This window comes from Erinaceus europaeus, chromosome 6 (assembly GCF_950295315.1).
Source record: "Erinaceus europaeus chromosome 6, mEriEur2.1, whole genome shotgun sequence".
In the NCBI taxonomy this organism is placed as follows: domain Eukaryota; kingdom Metazoa; phylum Chordata; class Mammalia; order Eulipotyphla; family Erinaceidae; genus Erinaceus; species Erinaceus europaeus.
In genome coordinates this window covers 10,519,563-10,530,295 of record NC_080167.1, presented here as the reverse complement: position 1 = coordinate 10,530,295, position 10,733 = coordinate 10,519,563, and positions in this window count along the sequence as shown.

The following is a 10,733-nucleotide window of genomic DNA, read 5'->3' as shown; positions in this document are numbered from 1 at the left end:
AAACAACAAGGACAACAAAAGTTAACATAAAGAAAGAATTTAAAAAAGCAGAAAGAAGAAGGGAGCAGCGGTGTGCTCGGTTAAGTGCACACATTATCATGTCTAAGGACCTGGGTTCGAGCCCCTGCTCCTTCCATGCAAGGGAGATGCCTCACAAGCAGGGAAGCAGGTCTGCAGATGTCAGTCTCTGTTTTTCTCTCTCTAGCTCCCCTCCTCTCCCAGTTTCTATCTGTCCCATCTAATAAAAAATAGAGAAGAAAAACAAAGAAACAGAAAGACTAGGAATGGGTGGTGGTGTACCTGCTTGAGCGCACACATGGCCATGTGCGAAAGCAAAGACCCAAGTTCACATCCCTGGTTCTCACCTTGGGGGGGGGGGGCTCTGGGCTCCACTGAGTGATTCCCCAGTGGAGGAAGTGCAGTCCTCCGGGGCAGGAGTGAGAATGGAGCCAGGCAGGGCCCCCTGGAATTATTAATTTATTTCATTATTTAACATTTATTAGCTTACTTATTGGCTAGAGACAAAGAGAAATCAAGGGGGGAAGCATCACAAGCAATGAAGCAGGTCTGCAGGTCTCTCTATCTCCCCCTCTTCTCTCAATTTCTCTCTGTCCTGTAAAAAAAATGGAAGAAAAAAGGCAGCCCTACCCCCTCCTCCCCATCTAGCTGCTCACAAGACTACTCACCCCCATCCCTGTCTATTTTTAAGACATGGAGACAGAGAATGCAGAAGAAAAAGAGAGAGAGAGAGAGAAAGAGTGAGAGAGAGAGAGAGAGAGAGAGAGAGAGAGAGAGGGCCCACAGCACCAAACTTCCCTCAATGTAGTGGGGGCCAGGCTCCAACCCAGGTCATACACATGGCAAAGCAGCGCACTCACCAGGTGAGCTATCTCCCCAGCGCTTCCTTCTCTTGTCTGATTCCAGAAACCTTCTGGGACTCCTTGTCTCACTTTCCCACAGACCACCCCGTGTCTCCCCCGACACCCCAGCCGTCATCCCCCATCCTCCATCACAGCCTCTTCTGTGACTTCAGGGGACAAGGAAAAAGAGAACCAGAATGAGAAGTGCTGTTTTGCCAGGGGTCAGGGGCCAGGGGTAGAGGTCAGGGGCCAGAGGTCAGGGGCCAGGGACTGGAGCAGGGACTGGGTGGCAGGGGATAGTGGCCTGAGCTGGAGCAGGGCAGGGTGTATATGGGGGGTGGTGGTGGCTGGGGGCGGGCAGGGAGTCAGGAGTGAAGTGGAGGCTAGTGAAATCAGCCTCGTACGTGGCCGTGCCATCTTGAAAATGGCGTTTTACTTGCCACCCTCCTGTTCTGTTATTTATTTATTTATTTTTTCTGTTTGTGAGTCCTGGGAGGCAGAACCTGCCTTCAGGGAAGCCAGGATAGGACATGTGTGCTTGCACACTCTCTGCCGCTCCCCCTTCCCAGCGTCCCCCTTTTATAAGGACCCATAGGGTTGCAAGGTTAAAGGCAGAGGGGAGCAGCCTCTTCACAAAGTGCCAAGGATCAAAGTCATTAACAGAGGGCAAGAGACCCGGCCTGTGGGAGACAGAAGCCAGCTCCCCAGTGCCTTCTGAGTGCCCTCCTCATCTCCCCAGACCCAGACAGGCTGCTGAGACCTCCTCCAGCTTTTTCAGGGGTGCTGGAAGGGACCTCCCACCCTCACCCTGACCCCAGCCCCCATCAGGCAGGAAGTGAGCCTACTCTAAGAGCTTGGGGACAAGGGGGTGAGGGCAGTCTCCAGGGAACCTCAATAGCCGCCCTGAGCCTTGAGGCATAACCTCTGAGCCCCCCCACTGTCCCTGTTTCCTGTTTCAGGAAAGGAGCCAGCACACACAGTCACACGGGGCCACCAGGCCAGGGGACTCTGGGCTCTACTGAGTGATCCCCAGCTGAGCAAATGCAGTTGTCCGGGGCAGGAGTGAGAATGAAGCCAGGCAGAGGGAGGCCAGCACCCTTGGGTGCCTGTGATAGATAGTTAGACGGTGGTGAGGTTGCACCCACTGGCTTCCCTGCAGCCACACTCTAGCCTTTGCGTCCTCCTTTCTGAGTCTGGACTCAGTCAAATGGCCTGCTTTGCCCAACACACAGGTTGTTTTGTCTTGTGTTTTCTAGAACCTTTTCTGTGGTTGCAAAGTCGCAGGTGGGTGGGCCTCTCGGAGGATCCTTCAGGGAGAAGCCTGTGATGACACCCCAGACCCTCAGGGATATGGGCTGAGCCTGGAGGGAGGCCAGCTGAGCCACACAGCTGCCACTCAAGGAAGCCCCCCCACCCCCCCACCCCGCCCCAGCTCAGTTCAGGACTCAGGAGCAACAATGGCGCTTAAGTGTTGAGATAGTTTATTCAGCAGTAACAGCCTACAAATCCAACCACCACCACCTCTACCGTTGCAGAGAGACTTCCTGTTTGTCCCACAGCTCCACTCAACACTTCCCAGATGTCACCATTTGGCCCTTGTCTGAATCAGGGCTGCATCCCATTTATCTTTAATATGTTTTTTAAATTTTATTTCATGTGTTTATTTATTGGACAGAGACCAAGAAATTTTGAGAGGGAAGGAGAGAGAGAAAGAGAGACACCAGCAGCACTGCTTTACTCCTTGTGAAACTTCCCCTCTGCAGGTGGGAACTGAGCAGGGCTTGAACCCAGGTCCTTGAGCATTTTAGCATGTACACTCTACCTGATGTGCCACTATCAGGCCCATTGCATCCCACTTCAAGGATGAGGGAAGGGGCCGGGTGGTGGTGCATCTGTTTAAGTGCACATGTCACAGTGCCCAAGGACCCGGGTTCCAGCCCCTGGTCCCCACCTTCAGGGGGAAGCTTCCTGAGTGGTGAAGCCGGGCTGAAGGTGTCTCTGTCTCTCTCCCTCTCTAGCTCCCCTTCCCTCTCAATTTCTATCTCTAGCCAACATCAATACTACTACTACTACTAATAAAAGTATAATATTTTAAAATGAGCATAGCATGGCTCAGGACACTCACACCCACCATGTTTCTCCAAGACGGTGGTTCCCAAAGGTGGCTCAGTATCTCTCCTGGGAGTGGAGTCCTGGATCCTTTGCTTTCTGTCCCTGCATCCCTAGGTTATCACTGGGGGTTGGGGCCGGCACCAGGAATCCACTGTTCCTGGCCACCATTTTTCCCATTTTATTGGTTAGGACAGAGAGAAATTGGGTGGGGGAGAGAGAGGGAGAAAGAAAGATAGACATCTGCAGACCTGCTTTACCACTTGTGAGACAACTCCCCTGCAAGTGGGGAGCCAGTGGCTCGATCCTGAATCCTTGCGTGTGTCCTTGCGCTCAGTACTATGTGTGTTAACTAATCAGGTGTGCCACCTCCTGACCCCCTTAATTCTTCACCTGCCTTCGACTCCTAATTGATCAAAGAAAGATGGTACCAGTCACCAAGGTTGTAGAGTCATGGATTTGAAATTGGCAGTGTCTGAACATTGCTGAAATCAATGACTGTCACAATGAGTATACCCAGTCAAATGCCAGTGATTCTGTTTCTCTCTCTCTCATTGAAAAAAAATTATTATCTTTATTTATTGGACAGAGACATCCAGAAATCAAGATGGTAGTAGGAGATAGAAAGGGAGAGAGACAGAGAGACACCTGCAGCTCTGCTTCACCACTCGTGAAGCTTTCCCCCTGTAGGTGGGGACCAGGGGTTTGAACTCAGGGTCCTTTCTCACTGTAGTGTAGTGTGACTGGGGACTGGCTCCCTGTCTAGTTTGTCTGGGTGTCTTGCTCAGGGTAGTTGCTCAGCAAATCTGTGCTCAGCCTTGAACAACACAGGGCTTGAGAATCACTCCCCCAACAGTCAAAAATCCATGTCTACTAAAATAGACTTCCCGGCTCCTTTTTACCCTAAAATCTCTATTCCCATCTGCTCTATTCCTACTTTTTGCATTCCTGTTTATTAGACAGTTTGCCCTGCTTTACATCTTACCACCTTTCAGCCATCAAGTTGCAGATGCAGCTATGATTCCATACCGACTTCCCTGGGCAGATGACCTCGCCAGTGTGTCCTGGAACCTCACCTCTCCAGAGCCCTACACCACTAAGAAATTATAGAAAGAAACAGGCTGGGGGTATATATTAACCTTCCAATGCCCATGTCAACCGGAGAAGCAATTACAGAAGCCAGAACTGCCACCTTCCATACCCCAGAAAGAATTTTGGTCCATATTCCCAAAGGGAGAGAAATCTTAGGGGAAGATGACCAGAGGGCTCTGAACTCCAATTCCAATCAGGACCCAGAGAAAGAAGGAAAAAAAAAAAAAAAAAAGGAAGGACACTCAGACGTAGTAGGTGTGACTTAGAAGAGAAGGCAGGACTGTAAGGGGAAAAAGGGCAAATATATATAAATATAGACATAAAGTTACAGAAATAATAGTCAGTCCATATCTCTGACCTTGGGAGAACTACTGCAGTTTCCAGTGGAGGGAATGGGGACACAGAATTTGGGTGATGGGAATGGTGTGGAATTGTCCCCATGTTATCTTCTAATTATGTGAATCAATATTAAATTACTAATAAAAAAATCTCTGCATAACACAGAATCCCCCCAGATTTCCACTACTGTTGAAATTTGAAAGCTTACTGTTGATCTCAAACTATACTAGTAACATAGATCAACAGTCAACACATATTCTGTATGTTTTAATTGTGGATTTATCTTTTTCTGTATTATGAGTCAAGGTCTTATTTTATAAAGACAGTGTTACTAAGGAAATCACCAGGAAGGGAATGCATATAAAGTCACAATATTGGGCTGGATTTATCAATACCCTTGTTTACGTCATCTGTTCACAAGGAAATCAGCGCAAAAGTGGATCCGGCATGTTCAAACCTAGCTTGTCCGAGGACCAGCTGTATGTGGAAAGGCATCTTTGGCACCCCTGGCTGGAAAATAAGAGTGAAGTGAGAGTCTTCTGAGCAAGAAGACGCCAGGTCTGTCTCTCCACATGTAGTTGGCCCTTGAACAACCTGGAGGGAGAAAGCTGAGCTGTCTCAGTCTGTACACGAGGGGTTTAGTTTAGACTCAGAGGCAGCCTGGGGGTGGGGATGGGGGTGGGGGTGGGGAGGTAGCTGAGTAGGCAGAGTGCAGGCTTTTCACGCCCGAGACCCCAGGTTCAATTCTCAGCACTGTAAAAACTGGAGCACTACTCTGGCCTCTCTTGTGACATGGATAAAATAAATCACAGGAAAGATCATGAAGGGGCAGGGAAGAAAGTACAATGCTTCTGCAGGAAAAAAAAAAAAAAGAAGAATTTCATGCCTGAGGTTCTGAGGCTCTGAGGCTCTGAGGCTCTGAGGTCCGAGGTTCAATCCCCAGCACCACCCTAAGCTCTAGCTGAGCTGCGCTCTGGTCTTTGTGTCTATCTCTCTGTATCTTTCTCTCTTTGTCTGTCTCTACCTGTCATTAATATAAAAATAAAGTTTAAAAGAAGAAAGCTCATTAAGTTCTTTTAAAATTTGTATTTATTTATTTATTATGCAGAGAGAAATTGAGAGGGGAGGGGAGATAGTGAGAGGGAGAGAGACAGAGAGAGACACCTGCAGCCCTGCTTCACCACTCCTAAAGCTATCCCCCTGCAGGTGGGGACCAGGGGCTTGAAGTCAGGTCCTTATACACTGTGTGTGCACTTAACCAGGTGTGCCATTGCCTGACCCCCCACCTGTAGAAAATTATCCCAAGGGAGAATTATTTCTTCCTTTTTTCCTTGCAAACAATTTCTTCCTTTCCCCAGTGCCCCCTACAGTGCCTTCAGTCCCTCTGAATGAAGCCTGCTTTCAAGTCTGTTTGGAGGCGAGGGGGTGGCCCTGAGCACAGTGACCCCTCAGTGCCCCGGGCGCCCCGCAGAGCCCCCTCTGACACTCCCACCCCACCTCCTGTGCCTTGTCACTGTTTTTCCTTGCAGCTGTCTCTGCATTTCAGAATTCATAGCTCTGCCAGGGACTCTATTTCAGGATTTGTGGCAACAAGCAAGGTCCAGCAAGAAGGGAGCTCTCAGCTAGCATGGTCCCCTGCCCTTCCCCCTCCCACCCCCCAGCTACTTGGTGAGCAGGAGAGATGCTGAGGCTGGTGGGCATCTGGGGGCCCAGCAATGTGCCCACCAGGAGGGGGCAGTGCCGGGGACGACTTCCACTGCACTTCAATTTATCCTCTGCCAGGCTGGCTGCCTGGTGTTCTCTCTCTCTCTCTCTGTGTGTGTGTGTGTGTGTGTGTGTGTGTGTGTGTGTGTGTGATGGCCACGAGCTGTCTCCCCCCACTAACCCCATCTACAGACACTGAGCTGAGCTACTGTGAAAACTGACTCTGTTCCACCACCCCAGGCCCTTTCCACATGGTGAAAGGGGCCAGGAGGCAGTGTCCTCACTCAGAGGGGATTCTGGAGGACCTGGGGACTGGTGAGCTTTGAAGGGTAGGCACGGGTTGTGGGTTGTGGGGGAGTGTTTCCCTCCCATCCTGGAGGCCCCTGTCTTCACACTGTGAATTTGCTCCACTCGCATGAGCCAAGCCCACTCATCCTTAACCAAGCTGAGACATAGAAACAGCACACTTCCACATGTGTGCATGCAAGCTGGACACCACACACACACACACGCACACACACACACACACACACACACACACACACACACACGCACACACACACGGTTCTCTAGCCTATGATGAGTCTGTAGAGTATGATTGGTAGTGAAAGGGCCGAGAGATAGCTCACTGGGTAGGGTGTGCTTCTTGCCCAGTGTGTAACCCAGGCTTGAACAATGGGCCCCTACATAAGAGAACCCCATCACCTGGCAACGTTCAGGTGCTAGGATATCTCTTCCTTGTTCTCCCTTTTTCCTTTTCTTTCTTAGACTCTGTCTAAATGAAAAAGTGGTGAAATCGCACATGTGTGAGAACTTAACACTATAGAAAAAGATAAACATACATACACACCTCGCAACTGCTATATATGATAGAGCTACACATATGGAGGATATAAAATAATCTACATCGGGGTCTGGTGGTCTGGTTGAGCGCAGCACAGATTGCAATGCACGAGGACCCAGGTTCAAGTCCCTGGTCCCCACCTGCGGAGGGGGGGGGGCTTCATAAGTGGTGAAGCAGGGCTGCAGGTCTCTCTCCCTCTGTATCTCCTCTTCCTCTCAATTTCTGGCTATCTCTATCCAACAACTAAGTAAAGATAACACAAAATAAATTTTAAAAAACTCACATAATCTATATGAGCAGTGATTTATAAACCACCACCCCAACATGACCAGTGTCACTATCTATTCTGCTTAGTTTGGTAGATAGCTGCTTCCCACGCAGACAGGAATCTCCGACAGTCCTAAAACCTCTCCAAAGATGGCAAGAGCGAGGGCCAACATTTATCACCACCGCACACACCATACAGGGTAAACATATGCAACATAGATACGTGTGCACAGACGGGATGGGGCGGCATGGGGTCTGTCTGTGTCATGAGAGCACTGGGCAGGGGGGGCACAAGTGGATGCAGGCTCACAAAATGTTTGCGACTGGATTCCAGTGGCCTCGTCAGTCTTCCCAGTGCAAACTGAATTGAAGTACAACCATGAGTGGCTCCCAGTTTCACGTTCTCTTCCACGGCCTCTCCCCCATGCATATTATCATCAAGAAATGTTTCTTCCTCTCTGGACCCCGGTGTTTACCTCCCGTGCTCACCCGAAGGGACTTCACAGGGTCTCTGTGCCGGGCGAGCTAACCTGTCACTTCTTGTAGAGTATTAGATGTTCTTTATCACTTGTGTGGACTGCAGACACAGCTGTAATGAGCTCTGGTTTTTACCAAAAACCATATGGAGAACAGCAAGGGTGACAGGGTAAGAGAGTGTCCAAACTTTGTTCCCCCTTTTCCACTTGTTGCATAGTAGTTTCTCAATAAGTGATGGTGGAATCAGTACCCCAGAGAGTGAGTTTCAGCCCAGCTCTAGGATGAACAGCTGACATCCTCATGTGTACACAATCTACCTTCTTCCAGCTGTCCGGATGCCCAGGGAAATTGGGGAAGGGGCCTCACCAGAGCCTCCCAATTCACTAACAGCACCATAAGCCAGAGTTAAGCAGTGCTCTGGTGAAAAAGAGAAAGAAGAAAAGAGAAAGGAGAAAGAGAGAAAAAAGCCCACACTCCACAAAAACCATACTGCAGAAGGCAGCTCTGCACCAGAGACTATGCCACTGTTTAAGCAAGGATAGGATTGATAATGGGCTGGGCTGGAGAGAGAGCAGAGAGGTTGTACAACACAATTTCATGCCTGAGGCTCTGACGCCCAAGGGCACTTACTAAAGGGACCAGACAGGAGGGGAGAGGGGACTGGGCCAGGTTGGTAAGTAGTGATTGGGGACTGAGAGAGGCAGGGAATGAGGCCTCCTGGTTAAGGAAGAAACTCCCAGCAAGCGGGTAAGTGGCCACAGGGAACCTTTAGAGCCAGGAAACCACCATGGGCTCTGGGCTTGATCAGAGGTGCCAACCTGAGCTTGCCGCTGCTGCTTCTGAGTGAATGTGCTGGTGCTGGCTGTTCCTGGTGATTCAGCAGGTAGAGTCACTGCCCCCCACCCCTGCCACCGTCCCAGCATCAGGCAAGGCCTGTCGGGAAATTGTGAGGAGCCTCACAAAAAACCCTGCATTTTTCTGCCTCCAGGAGCCTGGCATTCCTTGAAACATTAAGCCAGCTCCCCCTGCTCCACCCTGCATTCCTGATACTATGGCCTGTCTATATAATCATTATTTTGCCTGAAAGATCCCCACCCATTCCATTCCTTTGATCTGTCTTCTTTCTACACTCAAGAAAGACCCTCCCTGCGTGCAGGGTATTATTAATCCTACCAGTTAAAGCCCTCGCAACAGTTGCTAAGGAAGTACCTACCTTTCCAGTCCCTTTTGCCTTTCTCCGCCCCTTTCCTAGCCATTTCTGTATCTGACTTGCCACCTCTGGGTATGCCCTTTAAAAACCTTGGCTCTCTGATCAATAAAGATATTGCATTGCCTTGCCGCCATGAGCTTGGTTTCTGAGTCATCTCCCTCACATCACTGAGTGAGTAGCAGCCCAGGCTGGCTCCGGTCACCTTCTCTCCAACCCAGAGAGTACACGCCCGGGAAGAGGCACCCCCACTCTAGCCCGGCAGAGGCCAGCAAGGACAGAGTGATGGAGCATCCTTCTGTGGTCCATGACACTTGCCAGTCAAGAGCAGAGCCACACTTGGAATTGAGTGGGGGGTTGATTCTCTACTTTGCCTTTCTTTCTTCCCTTCTTTCTTTCTTTCTTTCTTTCTTTCTTTCTTTCTTTCTTTCTTTCTTTCTTATCTTTACTGAGTAGAAGCAGTCAGAAATCAAGAGGGACAGGGGAGATAGAGAGGGAGAGGAAGAAAGGCAGCCATCTGCAGCTCTGCTTCACCACTTGCAAAGCTTTTCCCCTGCAGGTGGGGACCAGGGGCTTGAACATGGGTCCTTGTGCACTGTAGTGTGTGCACTCAACCAGGTGTGCCATTGCCACCTGGAAGCCCCTCCCACTTTCTTTCTTCTTATTTTTTAAATATTTTAAATTATCTTTATTTATTGAATAGAGACAGCCAGAAATTGTAAGGGAAGGGGGAGAGAGAGAGAGAGAGAGAGAGAGACACCTACAGCCCTGCTTCACCACTTGTGAGGCTTTCCCCCTGTAGGTGGGGACTGGGTGCTTGAACTCGGGTCCTTGCACACTATAATGTATTCACTTAACAAGGTGCACCATCAACCAACATCCCTCCCCCACTTTCAACAAGTGATACAGCTTCTATCTGCTGCGCTCCCCACCTCTGGCTCCCCTCTGAACTCCATGTCCCCAGAGTCACACACAGAATGACCTGGTCCTGTATCAGCTCTGCCTAAGCCCACCTACAGGCAGGAATACACACACACACACACAACACGCACATGTCCCCCACCCAGATGTGCAGCCCTTGTATTGTCCCTCTGTCCCCTCCCCTTTGTCCATCACCCAGGCATCTTCCTGGCCCCCGTCTTCTTCCCACTCAGAGTCCTGCTGGTATTCTCATTTCCTGCTCAGAATATTCTAGTGAAAGGTCCATCAGGACACACTTCATCTGGGGAAGACACTGGACACTCTTCCCAGACACATAGCAGGGGTGGGGAGGTGATGGATCCAATGGAGACCCTGTCAGGGGTGGGGTCTGGGTAGGGGAAGGCTGGAACCCACTGACCCCCAGGGATTCTGCCCCAGCAGATGCCTGTTTTCTTTCCTGGCAGTGAAATCATACTTCCTCCCTGAGATCCCCCCCCCCCCCCGCCCCTCTTCAGAAACACCCTCCTTCTCTACCTGAGGGCTAGAAGTTCACCTTTGCAGTCTGGTTTAGAGTCTCCCGTAAAAATGAGCCTAGGGGCCGGGTGGTGGCACACCTGGTTGAGCATACATGTTACCATGCACAAGGACCCAGGTTTGAGCCCCCATGCCCACTTGCAAGAGGGAAAGCTTGGCAAGTGGTGAAGCAGTGCTGCAGCTGTCTCTCTGTCTCACCTTTCTCTATCTTCCCCTTCTCTCTCGATTTCTGACTGTTTCTATCCAATACTTAAAGATAATTAAAAAAAAATTTTAAATCCTATTAAAAAAATAGAAAGAAAAATGAGTCTAAAGTGTCTTGTCTTCTCCACAATGGAGCTACGGATAGCCAGAATTTACAGGGGTTCCCTAAAAACAA